Genomic DNA, 19,227 nt, shown 5'->3' with positions numbered 1-19,227 from the left:
TAATATACACAATGCTTCCTGTATCTTCAAAAAGGTACTGTCCCCAAAAAAGAATTAATGTATTCCTTGGCTGGATTATAGATGCACTGCTGTCCCCAGTGTCCTCCTCCCGCAGGCTCCTCACTATCATTTAAAAAATATTTTTACTTAAAGTCAATACATTTTACTAACTTTCACAGAGAGTCTAAAATGTATATTTGAGTAAGTAAAGTAAGAGTAAGATTTTTTTTTCTGACTTTAGCAAGATGCAACTTTTAATAAGTCTGGAAGTTATCAAAAGATGGTTTTAATATCTTTATGTTATTTCTGGATTTCCTCAGGTAGCCCCATGTGTGGCTTTTTCCCCCATGTCCACGTGTAGCCACAGAGAGTGCAAACACATCCAGAGCTTATATACACAGACATGTAACTTTCAGAAATTGCATGATCCCATTTGAAGATGTTATTCTGAGTTTAGCACATGCTTTGCTGCTTTGGGAAAGCCTCTGTGCAGTGTCTGAGGAAACACCTCTTCCAATCTGTTTTAGGGACACTCTAAGACAAGAAGACAAACAGGCTGCTGTGAATGTAAACATTTGAGATTAGGCCCTCTACAGCCATAAAGAAGGCCTCTTCTGTTTATTTTTTAAAGACATAATTGTGATCAAGTTTCTTCTGCCTACCTGCTCCCACAAATGGTCTATTACACAAAATGCAAAGTGCTGTTTTCCTATCCCTGCCAATACCCTTCCTTCAGCTTCCACGTATTAGCGTGATCAGCGCTGACAGGCAGGATGAAGAGCTCAGCTCAAACCCTTTCCTTCCACTTCCAGGCTGCTGTTCCCACCTCAAAGGTGGTCTCCCCAGGGAGGCAGACCTGCCACATCAGCATCCCCTGGCAGTCAGTAATCACCTGTGAGTCAGCAGGACCCATTTAGCACTCCCCAGCCGAAGCACCTCCTGAAAACACAGTGGGATGTTTCAGGCAAATACTGTCAGCCTCTTAAAATACTGTAGGCAAGTTCAGATCCTTTTTTTTCACCGCTACTCTGTAATTATTACTATAATATGCTATACATGACAGGCTATAACTGGTAACATACACACAGCCAAAACCAAAACGAAAGGAAGCATCGCTGAGTTAGCAATGTAGAGAGGAAGGAAGCGTGAGAGAGGATATAAATTGGCAAAGCCGATTAGGGACCTATTAGTCTGTGATTACTGTACTAGTTTGAGTGAAGAATTCGAACATGACATTTGGTTATCCTTCTGAAAGGTAGTCTCAATCTAAAAGTTGGTGATAAAAAAGACACTGAAAAACTTAACGCTTTGGGGATCTTTTAAAATACAAGTTTCTTAGGTTCTCACTTTTACAGATTATGGCTCAGAAGAATCCAGTGAGTAATGCTGATGGTTTTTTTCTGACAGGCAGCCTGGTTTTACCAACAGTGGTTTGAAACAACCAAGAAAACTGAACTGGTGTCCTGCCCTGTTCTACAAAAGAGCTGCCATTACATCTCGTTGCTGTTACAAACTTCAGCATGTTTTGTTTCTCAAAATATTACCTTTCAGTACAAACTGTGGCTTTTATTTATTAGCATACATTCATGGTATCCGTCACTGATTTCTTGCCTGCTGAGAAGTCCAAAAGGCACTCATGTCATTCTGTGACTGTTGCATTGCATTCCCAGATGCTAAATGATTTATACGAATAAATCCTAATCAGGCTCCATAATTTTCATACTGCTCAACTGCAAAAATGGTATGACTTGCTTTTTGCAATTCTATAGAGAGATAGGAAAGAAAGGGGAAAATCTTGACACCACATCATTTAGCACATGTGATGGCAGAATTAAGGTTTTGACAGTATTTTTCATGTTTTCCATGAAAACAGCTGATGGGGAAGCAGCGTTTCAGTGGACATTATTTTAAGATTTTAATGAATAAGTGTTTTAAGGTGAGGTTGGAGAAAGAAAAAGAAAGTAGTTTATCATGAGGAGGAAGGCCACATAGATGAAGGTGGGAGAAAACAGCGTTACAGACTTCAGGCTAAGATGCTTAGTAGAAGTCAAGGGAGTAAGAAGAGAATGTAAAGAGCTGCTCCTGTATTATGTAGGTAGATTTAATTATTTCATCTGTTTAGCTGGGTGGATGCCTGTCAGATTTTCTGGGTGGTTCCTGAAGGCAGATATCAATATGGTCAGACCATGGTGGTGAAGGCCAAAGAACAAGACTTGTGCGAGTAGGAGCTGCTGCAGGCATGTGCAGGCTCGACTCACACAGAGGCAACACTCCAGCATGTTTCACCTCTCCCGCAGGGGCCACAGGAACTCACAGCAGCTCTGCTGGTCTTTATGATCCTAAAAAAATTACAGCTTCCCTAAAGGGGAAACCCAAGGCTTCCTTCCTATGCTTCCCATGCAACTACCAGCACCTGGTTTCTGACTCCACACCTCAGTCCTCTTCAGCTGTAGTAGCTCAGAGCATCAGACTTTCTACGGCATGCTGCCAAGCCAGTTTATCTGCCCAGGGTTAGAGTGGCTCTGTGGCTGATGTGCAGTATTGTTTTGGTCTGCTTTCATTGATTAGTTGGTTATTTTCTGGTTTGGCTCAAAAAAGAGTGGCAGGTTGTTTTTTGTTTGGGTTTTTTTTTTCTTTATGTCATTCTGGTTTTAATTTACAGAAAGAGCATTCAAAGTTTTGGACAAGGATTCTTCATTCCCAGTTTCTAGATTATAAAATTAAGTGCATTTCTTTCCTACAGCTTTTGCTGGAAGAACACCTGGTTCTTTCATTAACTTCCAAGGTGCCTAAGATCTACAAGAACATAAACCTCTGTTGACTTGTGTGGAGGTAAGATTATGCATAAGCCCATAAAAAAGGCAAACATTTTGCACCATTTGCAGTGCTGATAGTCTCCAAGCTGGAAGTTCCTAACTCTGCTCTCCCTCCAGACTGTGCTGGGCCAGCTGAGGCCAGTCTGTGGCCAGCAGCTCTGTTCTGCCTGAGCCAGGGCCTCCCACTGGCCCAGCGGCTGCAGCCTGAGCTCCTCAAAGTCCGTAGGATCAGGATCTCACCCGGTGCTTCTGGAAAGGCAGAACCAGACCTCTCCACTGAGTTGCTGTTATTGCCCAACAGGATGAAAAGCAAAAATTGTTTTTTCAATTGATCTGTACATTTCTCCTCTTGTGCTGTTTATACCTTCTATATGGTAAAATATTTAAAAAAAAAAAATCAGTTTGAGTGGGAAGACTAGAGGGAAACTAAAAATGAGCTCCCTAGGAGACTGAAGATTTAGTTCGTCTATACATCTGTAATCAGGTTTTAAATGAGAAGTGACAGAGCATCACTTTTCCTTTGGAATTCCCATCCTCTCCAAATTCTTTATACAAATTAGTGGAACAAACTCTGTAGGGTCCTGAAATGTAATGATCAAGAGTCACCTACACGGTCACCTAGGCAGAGAAGTGAAACACTTTTTGTTATAAACACAGCTGTAGACATTCTGACAGGAAATGAGGTTACATTTGAACCTGTAAAACTGTAATTTCATCAGGAAATCAAATCATCAAGATGAAATGATTCTCTGGTTAAATACTGGCAGCCAAAAATGAAATCCGGGGAGCAGAAGGGAGAGAGAAACGTAAACCTTTTTTATTGAAAACTTGTCGTATAGTTCTTTTTGCTGTTTCTCTCCCTGTGCATCTGTATTTTACATGTTGTTGAAGCCTATAGTGCAATTTCTTCAGCGCTAAGGCAAAAGACCTTTCCAAGCCTTAGGAGACAAGTGACAGCGAGACATGCAAATCTGTCAAGACGGGACCATCCAAGGTCATGGGCATGGCTGTGTTGGAGAAGGGCCCTGAAGCTGGAGCGTGCGTTGCTTTTGGTGGGCGTCAGAGGTGGACACAAACACCTTCAGAAATGCCAGGATGTGTTACAACGTTGCTGAAGACCTGAAGGGAACAAAGCGTAGAGGGACCTTTTCTGAGGTGCGAGGTGCACCGCGACTGTAGGACCGCAACGCCTGCGTGTCTGGGTACAGCACAAGACCGAATCCTCAGCAAAGGTGCCCAGCTGGTGCTGTGGGGATGGCAGGTACGCCCCTGGTACCCATGGCCATGGCGGGGCTCACGCTCCTCCCGACACAGCTGGCTGAAACTCTGTGATTAAATGCAAAAGATGGAATAAAACCGTAACTCTGGAAGACCTGCGTGTATTTCATTACCCCCACTGCCTTATAACCCACTATTGCCAATTCCAAGAATTAGGGATAAAGAAATCATAACAATAAGCCAAGATGTTGGCTTTTACAAAGAGGCGTAATCTGCTTAAGGTTGTTCTCCCATTCATCGGGGATGTTGAGACGCTTGGCTCCCGCCTCCCCGGGGCGCCCCGGCGGAGAGCACGCAGCGGGGCGCGGGAACCGCTTCGGCGGTGGCGGCTGCCGGCCGCGACCCCCGCCACGGGCCGGCCGCTCCTCCCCTTTCTCCTTCTCCCTCCGCTTCGACCCCGGGTTCTCTGCCCGCCCAGCCCGGTGCAGCCCCCAGCATGGTATAGCACAACCCCACCGGACTCCCGCGGCCCGCCCGAGGCTGCTGCCGCTATCCGGGGGTGGTGGCCGGGCGCTGAGGGGCCGCCTCGTCCGCCCCGCCCCCACGCCGATCGCCAATCAGAGCGGCGGCGGCTGCCGGTCGCGCCTCGCCATAGGCCGGCGGCGCTGCCAGTCTGGAGCCGCTCCCGCGGCGGGGCGCGGCGCGGCGGGGTGGGGGGAGGCGGCTGCCGGCTCCGTGCGGGCGAGCGAGCGGGGCCGGGCGGCGGCGGCGGCGCTGCGGTTGCGCCATCTGTCAGGAGCCCCGGTGGGAGGGGAGCGCCCTAGCCGCGCTCGCCCGGGTGGAGCGGAGCGGAGGCGAAGCGAGGCAGCAGCAGCGAGGAGAGCCCGTGCGAGCTCATCCCTGCCCAGGCTGCGGCTCCGTCGCCGCACGAAGCCGCCGCCTCCGCACCCGGCCGGGGCTCGGCGCAGCGCGTCTGCCCGCGGAGGGAGGCAGCGGCGCCCCTCGCTGCGGGCGGGCGGGCGGCAGCAGCCGGCGAAGGAGCGGAGCGAGGAGGAGGAGGAGGAGGAAGATGAGGATGTGAGTGCGGCGGCGCCGCCCCGGCCCCGCGCTGAGTCGAGCCGAGCTGCCGCAGGTAACGGAGGGGCCGGAGCTCCCCGCGCCGCCGCCGCCGCCCGGGGGAAGCGGGGGCCGCGGGGGGAAGGTGGATGCTGCGGCGCGTTTGTTTCCTTTGTGCGCCCGAGCGGTGATGGGGTGCGGGGGCTGCCGGGGAGGGGGGGCGGCCGCGCTGCTGCGGGTGTCCCCCGCGCCCCCCCGCCGCCGCCTCCCGCCGCCTCCCCCGCCGGGAGCCGCCGGCCGCGGCCTGGGGCGCCGGGAGGGCCGGGGGCAGCGCCGTGACCGGCTGTGGGGGCCGGGGCGGGCGGGCGGTGCGCCCCCTGCGTGCCGGGAGTCCCCCGTGTCCGTGTCGTGTGTGTGCCCCCCCACCCCCGCCGGGGCAGCGAGCCAGGGGGAGGGGAGGGGGCGCAGCACAGGGCTGTATTTGTTGCCGCCGAACTGCGAAAAAGGGGAGGGGGGAAATAAATAAAAAGACCTTCTCTGCCTGTGAAATAAATCGTATAGGATTTGCGCGTCTGTGACAAAGGCCTCTTTCAGGGAAGAAAGAAGGGATGCACAAAATGCCCAAGGGTGGTAGGATGTGAAAAGAGGCTTGTTTCTTGTCTTTCCCCTAGAGCCTCTGTGTTCCTCCCCAGATGAGGCCGCTGATCCGGTGCCAGTTCCTTTGCAGCCACATTTTAGATTAGAGAGATACCAAACACCACACCATGGGTGCCAGTGTTTTGCTGCGTCTGCAGAGCTACGGCGTACGTGTCGCCCGACCTCCTCGATCACCCTCGGTTTGATTTCTGCTTCCTCGGGAACTTGCCTTATTTCTGCTCCGCGTGGATTTGTGTGTGTGCGTGAGCACTAGGAGAGGGCCGGGGAGGGAAGGGGGTCACTTTGCGAAAACAAGACCGTGATATCTTGGTCTGTTGGGCAGTGACAGGCAGGGCAGGGCTGAGTCGGTCGGTGCTGGAGGAGAAGGTTTAGGCTGAGTGGAAGGCAACCCTCTGCAGTTGTTCATCAATCATTCTGATATGCTCTGATTTTTAAAATGCTGAATAACAAGTGGGAACGGACCGGGCTTTTGAAATGCGTGCACAGTACTGGGAATGCCTTTGAGACCTTGTCATTTTCCTCCTTGTATACAACCTCCTTAACTCCCACATCCTTCCTTCCACCATCCCTGCAGCTGCAACACTTTCCAGTATCTCCTCCACACACACCCTTTTTTTTTTTCCCCCGATATCTTTTTAACTAGCATTCTGTGCCTGAAGCTTAGAACAATTGCAGGTGAAGATCTGTTTGTTTATGTGCTAGTAAAGGAAGTGTTTTCATTAGGGTTGACTCGTCTGATCCCCCCCTGAGGAGGAACAGTAAGCTAAAGGGACACTGTCAACTTGAAATCCGGAGAATGTGCATGATGAATGGAGAGCTGTGTCCAATATTACACCCACCGTCAAGCTCCCTGCTGGAGATCTGTGGTTTTTATAAGCCTGTCTTCTGACTGTGTGGGTTTGTCATGCAATGAAGGAGTAAAAACACACTTCAAACAAAGTTCTGTTAAGTGAACAAAGGAGGCCAGTAGAAAAATACCAGAGTGGGAAGGGTAGGGAAGGCAGCATCTCCAGCTTCTCAGCTACATCCATTGCAGCCACTATTTGACCCAACAGGAAACTGGAGGGAGAGAAGTTCATTTTTCAAATTGAATGTTTACTTAGTATCGGTAAAGCTGAAAGGCTGTTACGTTTCCCTCCCCCCCACCCAGGTGATACAGGAGTCTTCAGCACCTTGATGTATATGCTCAGAAAAGTGGTAGCACTTGATGGATGTCAGTAGATCTGTGAATTTTCAAAATTTTTAAAGAGCAATTTTAAGAAGGATTATTGGAAAGAACAAGGGGTTCCTTCCTGAGGATTTTTTTTAACCCCACAAAGCTGTGATTTTGATGAAAAAGAGAAAGGAAGATTACCTAAATAATGCCTTCACCGTTCGTATTTCATTGGTAGTAGGCTGCAGATTTCTCTTAGTTTGTTGAAATGCTCAGATGTTTCATAGAGGGTGCCTATAAGCCTGCTCCTTCTCCACCTCTAACAAATTACTGTCTCATCTGCATGGTTCATCTTTGGCAAAAATAAGAATTTCCAGTATGAGGCTGTCTAATGGTAGGCCACTGGCTGTGGCGGTTTGTGGTTTATGCTTCAGGCATGTTGTTTCAGAAATTCTGCGTTGCCTGCTAGTGGAAGATGTAGTGGCATGAAATACCAGTTAACTATAAAACTCTGAACAGGCTTCTCTAGAAATTGTTTTGATGTTGAATAAATACATGTCTTCAGTGAAGGATAAACAACTTTGTTATATGGGCATGTCAGTCAATGTAAGGCAGAAGTGATGAAGGTGGTACAGAGAAATTGCTTATTAATAATTTTCATTTTAAGTATCTTTAAAAGTTAGGGCCCATTGACAAATTTATATTTCATTTGAGTAAGATAAAGCATTGCTAAGGAACTCGGTATTTTTGAGATGCTGTACTAGGCTTCACAATAACTTTATACAAAATGCCTCAATGGTGTCATCTGAACTGCATGGGTGGAGTCTGACATGGAGGGGACCTCTGTGGCTGCTGGCCCTGTGGCTTAGCTGAATTAAACCAAATATACTAATCTGGACATGGTGTGGTCTGCACTGGATTTATGGTGTAATAAAATCGTGGCTAGGTGAATAAAAACTGTCCGGTGCCTTTGCGATGATTTAACGCTGTAATATGCTACGTCTAAAATATAATCTATTTAGCTGTGTTAAAGCAGGCTTAGAGCTGTTGGCCGCCTTATGCCCAATGACTTTTATTTAACCAGCATCTTCACTTTGCCGTCTTGCTGCATTATACTGCTTTTACTTCAGGGAGAGAGGGTTGCACACATGTTTTTTCCCTTCCCCCTCATCTCTGGGGTGCACATTAATATTTGATTCAAACTTGTTTTGTAAAGTTCTGCTTAAGTCAGGTTGGGCACTACTTTGAATGTGTAATAATGGCGTTCGTTTGTGTCACAGACAGCGCTTTGTAATTTGCTTTATGGGCAGGCCTGATGCTGGTAGTGTCTGTTGTCAAAGTGACCTTCCTTCAAGAGGGAGAGAACCAGTAACTCCTGGCCATTTCCCACCCCTGCAGCTCCTGCTGAAGTGTCTTCGCAAGAGATTTTGATTTATTACTCCAAAACCAGGACTCAAAACAACAAATCTAATTCACCTGAGCAGTCTCATTGAAATCTAGCAATTAGGGACCCCTTTGATGACAAAAGGCCCACAGATCTGTATCGTGCAAGTCAGCGATTCGGTTAGGGCAAAACCCACAAAAGGGTTTGCGTGCTTCAGCATGGAGCATCCTGAGGCCTCGCTGTCAGGGCGGTTGTGAGCCGTGTGGATCTTACACCCCTGAGCAAGGGATGTAGCTGCTTGCTGCACCGTGCTGAACACATTGCGCACCTCGGAGCTGCGCTCCCAGCTGCCAGTGTGCTGGGCAGAATGGTGCCTGGGCCACCCCATGCAATTGCCTCACACAAAGGTGAAACTCCAGTGGTGTGTCTGCCTGCTGGGTGTCTCAGCTGGCACCACAGCAGCTTGCTCTTACCATCTAAAAACCCTAAGCTGCTCTTGATAATATAGTAATAATTAAAAAACAAACCAAACCAAACCACACACTGCCCCCCCAAAAAAAGCCAAACACCCCAACCAAGAAGAAAAAAAACCAGCTTACATTTTGTACTTCAATAGGTGACAAACATGCTGGTATAGAAGAATTGGGATTTTTAGCATTTGCATCGTCTCATGGGTTTTTCCCCTAGTGCCTGACTTTCTTCTAAAAAGGAATGACAGATCCAAGTGAAAGGTTTAAGTTGTTTCGGTACATCTGAGAAGCGTACAATGCTCCTTAAGGAGTGCGTGGGCCTCGTTAGCGCTGTGCTGTAGAGCAGTCCCGCTTCTTAATGTGTTCAAGCACTGGTTTGGTTTCAGGCAGGTAAGCCACCCCTTGGTTTGAGAGTGGTCAAGTCAAACCTGTCTGTGGGAGATGTCCTTCAGCCCTGAAACTAGAAACAGGCTTGACCTTATGGGAATTTGGAGCCAAGGAGAAGCACCCTGTTGTCCCCCTTACCACTGGCCACAGGAAAACAATGATATTTTGTAAAGGATCTTCGGAACTTTCCTTCACTTGGAACGGGAACAAAACTGAACAATATCACACTTTTACTGGGGGAAGTGAAAAATAAGATGACTTCAAGTCAATCAAAACATGTTGCCTCGTCTTGCTTCTGACTGTTTTGAATGGTAACTTGCTACGAAAGCAAGGATTTCAACTCAAAATATTGGCACCTGTTTGGAACAAAATACAACCTTTGACATCTTGACTTATTACTGAAGTATAAAATCAGCAACAGTTTCAAGGAGCTTTAAGTTATGGATAGAACTAAATTTTCTTGCAGAAAATGACTGTCAGATTTTTTCTGACCAGGTCTACTCCTTGTATACCATGAATTTGAATGAATGTTTTTCATCTGACAAAGCTAGCCTGGCAATATCAGCAGATTTGAATTAGATGGCCTGAGTGAAATAGTTTTTTCAACAGGGGAGAAGACAGCAAATTAATTTAAAATGTGCTGTTCTTTCCAAAATGCAGCTTTTTTGTTTTTTTCCTTAATCAAAGGCATCGCAACTTAAATGGATCTACTGATGATGTTTGTGACAGGGTGATACAGGGAGAGGTTACCCGCAGCTTCTCCTGATTCAGGGAAATATTGTACCCCTGAAAGTTGCTTGTTCCACACTATAATTTTCTAGAGTATCTGTGAGTAATAAGTCCTACTTGATTAAGCCAGTAACCTAACTTCTTAGAGCAAGTTAGTTTATGTTCTTCACATTGAGCCATGGTTTAATATGATGAACTGTACAAGGCAGCTGCAATATGACAATGTTTTGATGAGAACAGAGAAGGTCACCCCTCTGTTTATTTATTTTTTTGGGTCTTTTTGGGAGGCAGCAATGACTGGATGCCTTTTCTAGCCTATGGAAATTTTGTCCCATCCTGCTTTAGGTACCCTTTGGCTACACACAGAAAGGAGGGGTGTTGAGAAGTGGCTGTCAAGTGATGTGCTCAGTGCTTTGAAGTATGAAGCAGCCCAGCCAGAGCTCCTCAAAGGAGCCAGAGCTACTTTTAATAGTATTGGCTCCTGTGCTGTGAGAGCAGTTACCGGGCTGTCCCCAAAATGCATGGCCCCATGGTCAGTGGCACTGTCAGCAGCCAGCCCAGAACAAAGGCTCTACCTCACATAGTACACTTTGCTGCACAGCTCTTGGGGTGGCGTGGTGAGGAGCTTCCTCACATCCTTGATGCTGACTTGCAACAGCTCTCGGGAGCTCTAAGACACAGATAAACATAAAAAGCCTTGGCTGTACGGGCTGTAACCATTTATTTTAATCTGAAACTGAGACGTTATGTTTCAGGCAAAATGTACCATCAGCACTGAAGCTTCCAGAAACACTTGAAAAATGTTGTTTTATTCACCAAAGCTGTGTCACTCACAGTGGTGAATTTGGAAAGTGTTTTGAAGCTGAAAGTGGTAGTAACGGCACCAGCACAACATACGAAGCAGCAGAGAAGTACCTGGGGTGGAGGGACATTGGACAGACCAAGGGAAGAGCTGGCTGAAGCAGGAGAGACAAAGCTGCTGTTGTGTGAGGGTGTGTGAGTGAGGACGTTTTCTTTAATAGTGAAGAAGTGTTCGGCACCTCTTAAACTTGTAAATAACTCTTATTTTAGCCATTTTTGGAGGAGGAAGGAGGAAACCTCAAATGACTGGTTTGACTTGGATGAAACATCTTCTCTGTTTGAAATTGTCCTTATCTTCTTGGCTCCAGTTTTCCCAAGTTAACAGGTTTGACCGAAATAGTTCTTGATTCTTTTTAGTATAGTCCAAGATGAAAATATTATTGCCAGATACTTTTTATCTTGTCAGGCCTCAGTTTGCTAATGAAGCTATACAGAGAAGATAAACAGGATATGAGAGTGAAGATTAATATTAAACAGTCATTGATGTTTTTTTTAAGAAAAACTTCTCTGTACCATGAGAGTTCTCTAATGACCGTATGTGGTGGTCCCTAGCATCCTTTGTCTTTACAATTTCTATTATTTTACTTGTGGGTTTTTTTTAAACAAATAAACTTTAACATTCATTTGAAGGCTTTTTATTGTATTAATAAAGACCTTCTGACCTCCCTTGTTTTAGAACAACCTGTATGTGAAAGAGCGGTTTGCGTAACATTGATCTTTGACTTGCAGCTGTACCACTTACAAAAGAGGCAGCTCTGAAAATTTCCCTGGCATGACTTTGAAATATCATGCAGTTCCTATCTTGGCTCCTGATATTGGTGTACAGATAATTGTTGATTTTTTTTAAATTTTTTGATGTTTTTTTTTCCTCCTTTTGTGCCTGAACTTTAAAATGCAGAATTGCCCTGGGGATTGTAATTGAACTTGATGCCCTTGCTGAAAATAATTGGGAAGACTTGTTTCTGTTTAGTTCAGAAGTTCCCCAAGCCAGAAGCCATGATGGTGTGCTGCGTCGCAGCGTTGTGCTGGGAGATGAAAGCGCTGGGTGCCTAGCTGGAGCTGAGACTAGCAGCAGCGTTGGTGAACAACCTCGTGTCGGCTCTGGGCCACCAGTGAGGCGCACAGTAAGAGTGCTCGCGGACTTTTTCTCTCTCTTTTTAGCCTGTACAAACTTCACAGCTATGTTAATGAGGGCTGTAGCTATCTCTGTATCAACCGACATCCTGCTACTCAGGGGGCTGTGTTAACTGTCCAAAAAAAACCAACCCCAAAACTACAGTAGAAGCTTGTCTGTTACTTTCTAACTTCTGGACTTGTATTGCTTTTCCACATAAGCACTTTTCCTTCTTCTGGGACAACTTAATCCCATACCTGGTCAATTCTTAGAATTTAGCATAAGACCAGCTGATACCCCTGTTTGGAAGATGGTGATGGTTGCGTCCTACAGCCAGCTGCTTTTACCCCAAGGGGAGGAGAGCAGGTGTAAGAGAAAGCAGCTCTCAGACCGTTAAAAGAAAGAGTATTTGTTTGTTCCTGGGACTGGGTTTTTCTTTGCGGGCAACCTCTCACTAGGAAGCAATGATATATTTTTTTCCGTGAAAAAAAAAAAGCATCTCTAAGACTTGGAATGAAAACCTCTATTGTCTGACTAGGCAATTAAACTGTTTCTTGTCTAAAACTATATGTAAATGCTCAGTGTTTGTCTTTAGTGGTGAGGTTAATGGTGGAGGGTTTTTTTTTTTTTTTGTGGTGAGGTTAATGACCTCTTGCGTATTTTTAGACCTCTCCATGGACTGGTCATCTTGCACATTGTTGCTGTATGCTGCTAATGTTTGAAGATGGTCAGGTCTGAATAATAACATTTCAGTGGGGGAGCCCACATCTGGTGAGAATTTTGTCTGAAGACCAGCAAAAATGCTGGTTCTGTTGCTGATCTGCCTGCCTGAGAAGTAACTGAAAACTCCAAAATTTCCTTCTGGGATTTGGCTGTGAGATAGCCAATAGGTTATGAAATTTCTGGTTGTTATCATTCCGGGCAGTATTTGAATTGGTGATTTCAGCAAGAGACATTCTAGATCCCATTTCCAAATTAATTGATAACGTTTTGCTTGTTTCATTCTTCAAGAAGGAATAAATCTATTGAAAGCTAATCCTTTGAATAGCACAGTATCGGAGGTCTTCATAATTTTCATTTAATCCTTTAGCTGAATATGCAGGCTTTTTGTTCCAAATATTAAGTTCTCCAGGTGTCTTTGAAGGGTCAGCATTCTTATATTCTTAAGACCTCATACTTTGGGCTAGTGAAGAGAAACAGCAACTGGATTTTTATTTTAATCTCTCTTTTTGTTCAGAAAGACTGAGGCAAACAGTGTTTAAAAGAATAAGGATCAAACATATGTTTAATGCAATGCATTTTATTAACTGTAATCACTGTTGAAAAACTTTGTAAGTCCATCAGCCTGCAATTAGGTTAGCATACAGAAGCTGGCAAGCTGAAGAGCCAGATTTAATTCTCGGTGTAACAGGCTGTATGCTCTCAAAAAACCACACATAGCATTGGCTTCAGATTTTTTTTGACCACCTCTTTAGGAGTTTCCCTTTTGTAGGAAATGTAATGAACCCAAAAGTTTGGCTGAGAAGAGAGCTGCTAAATGATGCGACTTTGTGGAAGAAACATCCCATACATCTGAAGGTCAAAAATGACCTTGTATGTGTTGGGGAGGTAGAAGGTGAATGTTAACCGTCTTTCTTGCTTAGGGCAGCACTACTGACATGCTTAAAAGCTGCAGAACTCCTTGTCCTAATGTTCAAGTGGGGCTGCCAAAAAGGAACAAATAAGGCTGTGGACAAAATGCACAGGGAAGACTGTCCCTTTTCTTCCTCCTCAGTCATTGTAGGCAGGATGGGGAGAGCACCAGTTTGCTCTACTTGATGACTCGACATTCAGAACAACTTGTTGCCAGTCCTGTAAAGGGTTAAAAAAAACTTCTTTAATTTATAGGCTTTTTAAAAAAATTGTGGGCTTCCTCTGGCATCAGTGTGATTTAGTGACTTCTTTAAGAGTGAAGTGACCTTGTCTCTACTCTTGTTGTTTTCAGCAAGTCTTAATTTGAACTGTTGTAAGCTGACGTTGTTTGGGTGTTTTTTTGTTTCCTCCCCATGCAAAAGAGTTAGTTCTGCTTTATGAAGCAGACTGTATAGCTGTAGGTGTTAAACAAGTCAGCCAAATTTTGCTTTTGTGGTCAACTCCTCCACAATTTGCCACGTAAGTTTGTGTCTTACAAAAGATAGTTGTCATCCTCTTAGAGCTAATATGGCACAGAAGCAGTGCTGAGAATAATCTGGACCTGAATGTGGATGGTGGGTCAAAAAAGCACTGCTTTGGTTTTACTTCCTTGGGTAGAGCAGGCCTCAGACTCAGGGTACATCTGCACGGCACTATGCTGAGAGGGACAGAAGAGCTCATGTGTGAGAGTCAGGGTAGCCCCAGCAGCCCAGGAGGAGCACCATGCTAATGTGCCTGCACCACGTCCAGGACCACCATGATATGTCCATAGTTGTGAGTGTATCTGTGCAATAACGTGTGGTGCTGTATACACTGTACTTTACTTTTTGATGCAAAAGAGACGTGAGAGTGATGACCTGAGATAGTGGATTAATTGGATGACTGGATGAATGTTCATTTTCACAGCACCAAAGACTACTTAAACTAGCTTTTTAAAAAATTGCTACTAAAAAGAAATATTTTTTTTTTTGTTACGTTTCTCCTCTGCTAAAGAGTGATTATGTTCCTTGGGAGCTCCATCTATAACAGCTACCCACAAGCTTTAAAATTATATGGTGTTGCAATTGTATGCAGCATTTATTTTCAATCTTTTTTTTTCTTAGAGTATACAATCGCCATTCTAGTTATGTCACCATGAGCGTGGCAGAATACTTCTTGATGAGTGAGATCTTTTCGAAGTAAACTGGTTTAGAGGGCTTGCTATCTCAAGTTTAATTTTGAAGTGTTAATACATTTCTGTGGATTTCTTAGTGCTGCTGGACCATTGTTAACGCTCTCTTCCAAAAGTGAAATATTGCAAATCTTAAGACAACACAGGAATGGACCGCTCTGCAAAGGAAATAAGATCTATGTTTGCCAAGAATGTTGCACCCCAAAACTATGATAATAAGAATTTCTTATGTAATCAGCAATGTGTTGCCACTGTGAAGTATAATTTCTGAGAAAATATCTTGAAAATGGCAGTCAAACCACATCATGTAGATCAACTTTATGATTGTTGGTATGGGAACTTGCTAAACCTGTGTATATCATGACAAGTGCACAGCTTTGGGCTCTTTCACATCACGCTTTAAACCTATGGGGTGAAAAAAAACCCTAGCTTTGTTTGGAGGAATGATCACCTACAATTTTTTGGTTTGGTGGGTTTGGTTTTTTTTTCTTCCCCCAATCGTATTGTAAAAATTTATTTTCTGTAACTGAGCTCTCTCTAGAGCTAACAGACTTCTAAAAGTACTTCTTAATAGTTCTTATATTAAACTACTTTTCAATAGTCCTTCTAACTTCTCTGAGGTGAGCTCTTCTTCCTTTTAAAATTTAAACAGAAGAATATACATTTGAAGCGACGTCTGGAAATAATCTCCCTGCACAGAAGAGGGCTAACCTCAAAGCTGGGTCTAACTTCAAAGCTGAGGCCTCATCCAGTCAGGTTTTGAGTATCTCCCAGGACAGCTTGATCAAATTCAGCTCTCTCAGTGTCTCCTTCATACGTCAAGTGCTGCAGCGTCTTGGTGGCCATCCACTGGACTCACTCCAGTATGTCAATCTGTCTTTTCCCAGGACTCCCAAAACCAGACTGAGTACTTCAGATGTGGTCTCACAAATGCTGCATAGAGAGGAATGATTACTTACCTCCACCTGCCAGCTAATTAAATTGCTTATTTAGTGCCAGATCATCAGTCGCTGCCAGTTGTCTTCACTTCCCTCAAGCTGGAGTGGTGGAAACTCTCCTTTGCAGTGGAGTACTTGTAGGCTTCTCTGTCACCTCAAAAAGAGATGGAACAGAGATGGCCCTTTGCTTCAGTTCCATGAAGCAGATGACCCAGCCAGTGTTGACACGCAGACACGCAGACACCCGCAAAGGTTTCAATTTCCCTGTAGTGAATTTTTGCACCAGATTTCATGCTGCATACAGCAATATAACCTGAAGCAAAAAGATTGTATCACAGTGATTATTTTGGTAAAACAGTGAAGAAAATGCATAGTAAACAGGATATGCAAAGAGATGCATTGTGCATATTCTGTTTGTTTTCCTGGCAGTACTTTAGCTATTAACTAAGTTACCCACTTTAAAGTTAGTGTTTGGCAGCAAATGAGAGGATTGAAATAACAGGTGGTGTGCCATCCAGATGAGCCTCATGGGAGCTGCGGGACAATAACACGTGCTTAGGATTTTATACCCAGAAGGTGTTTCTTCTCCACTAGATTTCAGAGACTGTCATTGCGACTTGTGCCATTATAGGTGACTCAAGTACATGTGACTACCTATAGTCTGTGCTTTTCCAAGGTTTAATCTTCCTACACTGTTTGATTTTTTTAATACATTTTTTTCAAACACACAAAATGAAAATTTTATGATTAATCATTAAGTACTTAAATTAATATTTGCCTAAAAAAATGGAAAACAATTGAATTATAAGAGAAACCCACAACCACCACCAAACCCATGCATGTGGGACTTGCCCTGCAGTTGCTGCTGGTTTGAAGAGTGTGGGGCTCACATTACCTAGCTCAGGCATCTTCATGCCCCAGTGTGGGAGAGCAACTGAAGGCATAAATCTTTTATGTGCATATGCCTGCTTTAATATGTAAGATATTAGTATTTAGTTTAGGAAACTCTGGGTCCTGAAAAGCTGCAGCAAGGTAAGTATCTGGGGTGCTGAGTGCATACTGTCTACTGCTCAGCCGACTGGTGGGCGAGGGAGGTGGCTGGGCTTAGCGGCTGCTGTGCCTCAAAAACCTCCTGGGTATCTGGGTACAACCAAAGAAGAAAGAAGCCTTAAAAGCCTAGTGGGTGTGAAAGGAAGCATTGGTAGAGAGGTTTGAGCTGGGAAGGTGAACAAGAGAGGGGAATTGTCAGGCTTTTTTTTTCTTCTTCCCCCCCCCTCCCACCACCCTCCCCCTTTCTTCAGTATTTGTCCCTACCAGGGAACTTCTTCAGAGTTTCCCTTCTACTCTGGCTGTTGCCACCACTGTTTTCCTGATGTGATTTTTCTTTGGGTATTCATTCTAGCTTTGTGGCATTGGCTGTGGCCGCCAGAGGCTCTTTTAGAGGTCCCCCTTTCACCTGTTTTGTTCCCATAACCCTGCTTACAGCAATCCTGTCTTCATGCTTCCTTACCTCAATCTTCTCAGTTGCTCACCTTCCTTGCCTTGCCTGTAAATCCTCTCGTCTCCCAACACAAATGAGCTGTTTATCCTTGAGCTAAAGGGTGTTTACAATGCTCCAATCATAATGCTGCAGAACTGCTTATATTCATGGCAATTAAAAAACTAAAAAGATGGATTATTTTTTGTCCTATCCCAGAGAATTAGTTGTATATTTTCACTCTGTACAGTTGTCACTGTAGGTTGAGCTGATTTGGGCTCAGAGATGAGTAAGCAGCCTCTCCTGGTACAGAAAGAAACCTTGAGTTATACCGCTTGTTCAGGTTACCCAGGCATCTTTGCGTAGCAGAAGGATGGTCTGCAAAAGCTGTACCAAAGTGGAGACTTATACTAAACTGATCCCTGTATTATGTGGAGAGATGTGAAGTTTTGCCTGTTGACAGTAATAAATGGACCCCCCAGACCCCTCAGGGACACAGACCTTGCCTGGGTACTATTGGCAGTGCTGGAGAACAGCTCTTGCGATGGCCGCTCAGGTGAGGTTGACCATCTTGGGAGGGTGTGTGCTTTTATTTATTTGCTTTTATTTTAGTCAGAAACCAGGGTTGCTTGGTGCCGTATATAAACTCTAAGGTGAGAGTTTTGTCCTCGTTTCAGCTGGGATAGAGTTACTTTCTTCCTAGTAGCTGGCACAGTGCTGTGTTTTGGATTTAGGATGAGAATAATGTTGAGAACACACTGATGTGTTGCTAAGTAGTGCTTACAGTAGTCAGGGACTTTTCTAGCTTCCCAGGCTCTGCTGGGTGCACAAGAAGCTGGGAGGGGGCACAGCCAAGACAGCTGACCCAAACTGGCCAAAAGGATATTCCATACCATACGATGTCACGTTCAGTATATTAACTGGGAGGAGTTGGCCAGGGGGGCAGCGATCATGGCTCAGGGACTGGTGGTGTCAGTCAGCAGGTGGTGAGCAGTTGCATCACTTGTTTTATTTTCTCTGGGTTTCACCTCTTTTTCTCTTGCTGTTTTCCTTTCATCATTATTATTATTATTATTAAATTTTAATTATTAAAATATTATTATCTCAACCCATGAATTTTCTTACTTCTGCCCTTCTAATTTTCTTCCCCATCCCACTGGGGTGGGGCGAGTGAGCTAGCAGCTGTGTGGTGCTTAGTTGCTGACTGGGGCTAAACCACAACAGTCCTTTTTGGAACCCAGCATGGGGCATGAAGGGTTTGGGATAACAGTTGATGGTCACAGCATTGATTAATGTTATCAATATTAGTTTACCCAGTCTGCATCATGCTCTTGTTTTTGCTGTACATGTTAAATATTGGTGTTGGTTTTTGTAGTTTGCTGTGCTCCACAGTGATTAGTAATGTTTTGCCTGGGAGATTTATTATTGAAAGACTTGCCTTGAGCTTTACCTAGTATTTGGGTTTTGTACTGAAGCTTATGGAGGAAATACAGAATGGCACCTTTGTTACCTTTTTCTATGATGTTTCTTTGCTCATAACAGTAACTTTTCAGTATCTTGAACACCCTTGGGTAGTTAGGACACATTTATTGGTATTTCTTGGGAATATTGTTTCAGTTTTGTCTAAGGTTAGTAAGCAATTCAAGAATATAATCCAGATATCTGCCCCAAGGCTCGATAGTTATGTGTGGCAGGGTATGTGCGATAGTATGGGCAAATACCTAGGACAGTGGGCACCTCCAGTGTTTTGGATCTTCACCCCTGAACAAGTGCAGAATCCTGAAAAACTAGTAGAGTATTTGGAGAAAGTATGTTGTCACCCTGGCAACTCCAGAGAGAGACAAATCGCTGCAACGTGCTGAGGCCTGGCCCATGCCTACCGAGCCCTGTTCGACACTATTCAGTAGCCCCAATGGGAAGAGAAGGCCTCTGGATCTGAAGACAAAACAGCAGGCACTGCAGCTACTCCAACCCTGGCAACAGGCACTGCAGCTGAAACAGAAAATGAACCCATGCCGGTATCAGTTGCCCCTATACACAAGAGGAAATCTTGGAAGCAGAAGTCAGCTTGTTTAGAAAGAGATGACAGAAGAGCAGGGCCATCATGAGGAGAGGGGGAGGAAGA

At 44.9% G+C, this 19,227-nt stretch overlaps 1 protein-coding gene across 2 annotated transcripts in view; it reads left to right on the top strand.

Annotated features, from left to right (window-relative positions):
• Nucleotides 1-4,750: 4,750 nt before the first annotated feature.
• FYN (FYN proto-oncogene, Src family tyrosine kinase) overlaps nt 4,751-19,227 on the top strand; it is a 143,699-nt gene continuing 129,222 nt past the window's right edge. Inside the window, exon 1 of one of the 2 annotated variants that reach the window (XM_075087461.1) lies at nt 4,751-5,166. The gene's annotated coding sequence lies outside the window, so the exon portion shown is untranslated. The remainder of the gene's footprint in view (nt 5,167-19,227) is intronic. The other variant, XM_075087460.1, reaches the window with a different exon arrangement.

The sequence above is a fragment of the Phalacrocorax aristotelis genome, chromosome 3, assembly GCF_949628215.1.
Source record: "Phalacrocorax aristotelis chromosome 3, bGulAri2.1, whole genome shotgun sequence".
Taxonomy (NCBI): domain Eukaryota; kingdom Metazoa; phylum Chordata; class Aves; order Suliformes; family Phalacrocoracidae; genus Phalacrocorax; species Phalacrocorax aristotelis.
Note: the sequence above shows the minus strand (reverse complement) of the source record. Positions and strands in the feature narration are given on the sequence as shown.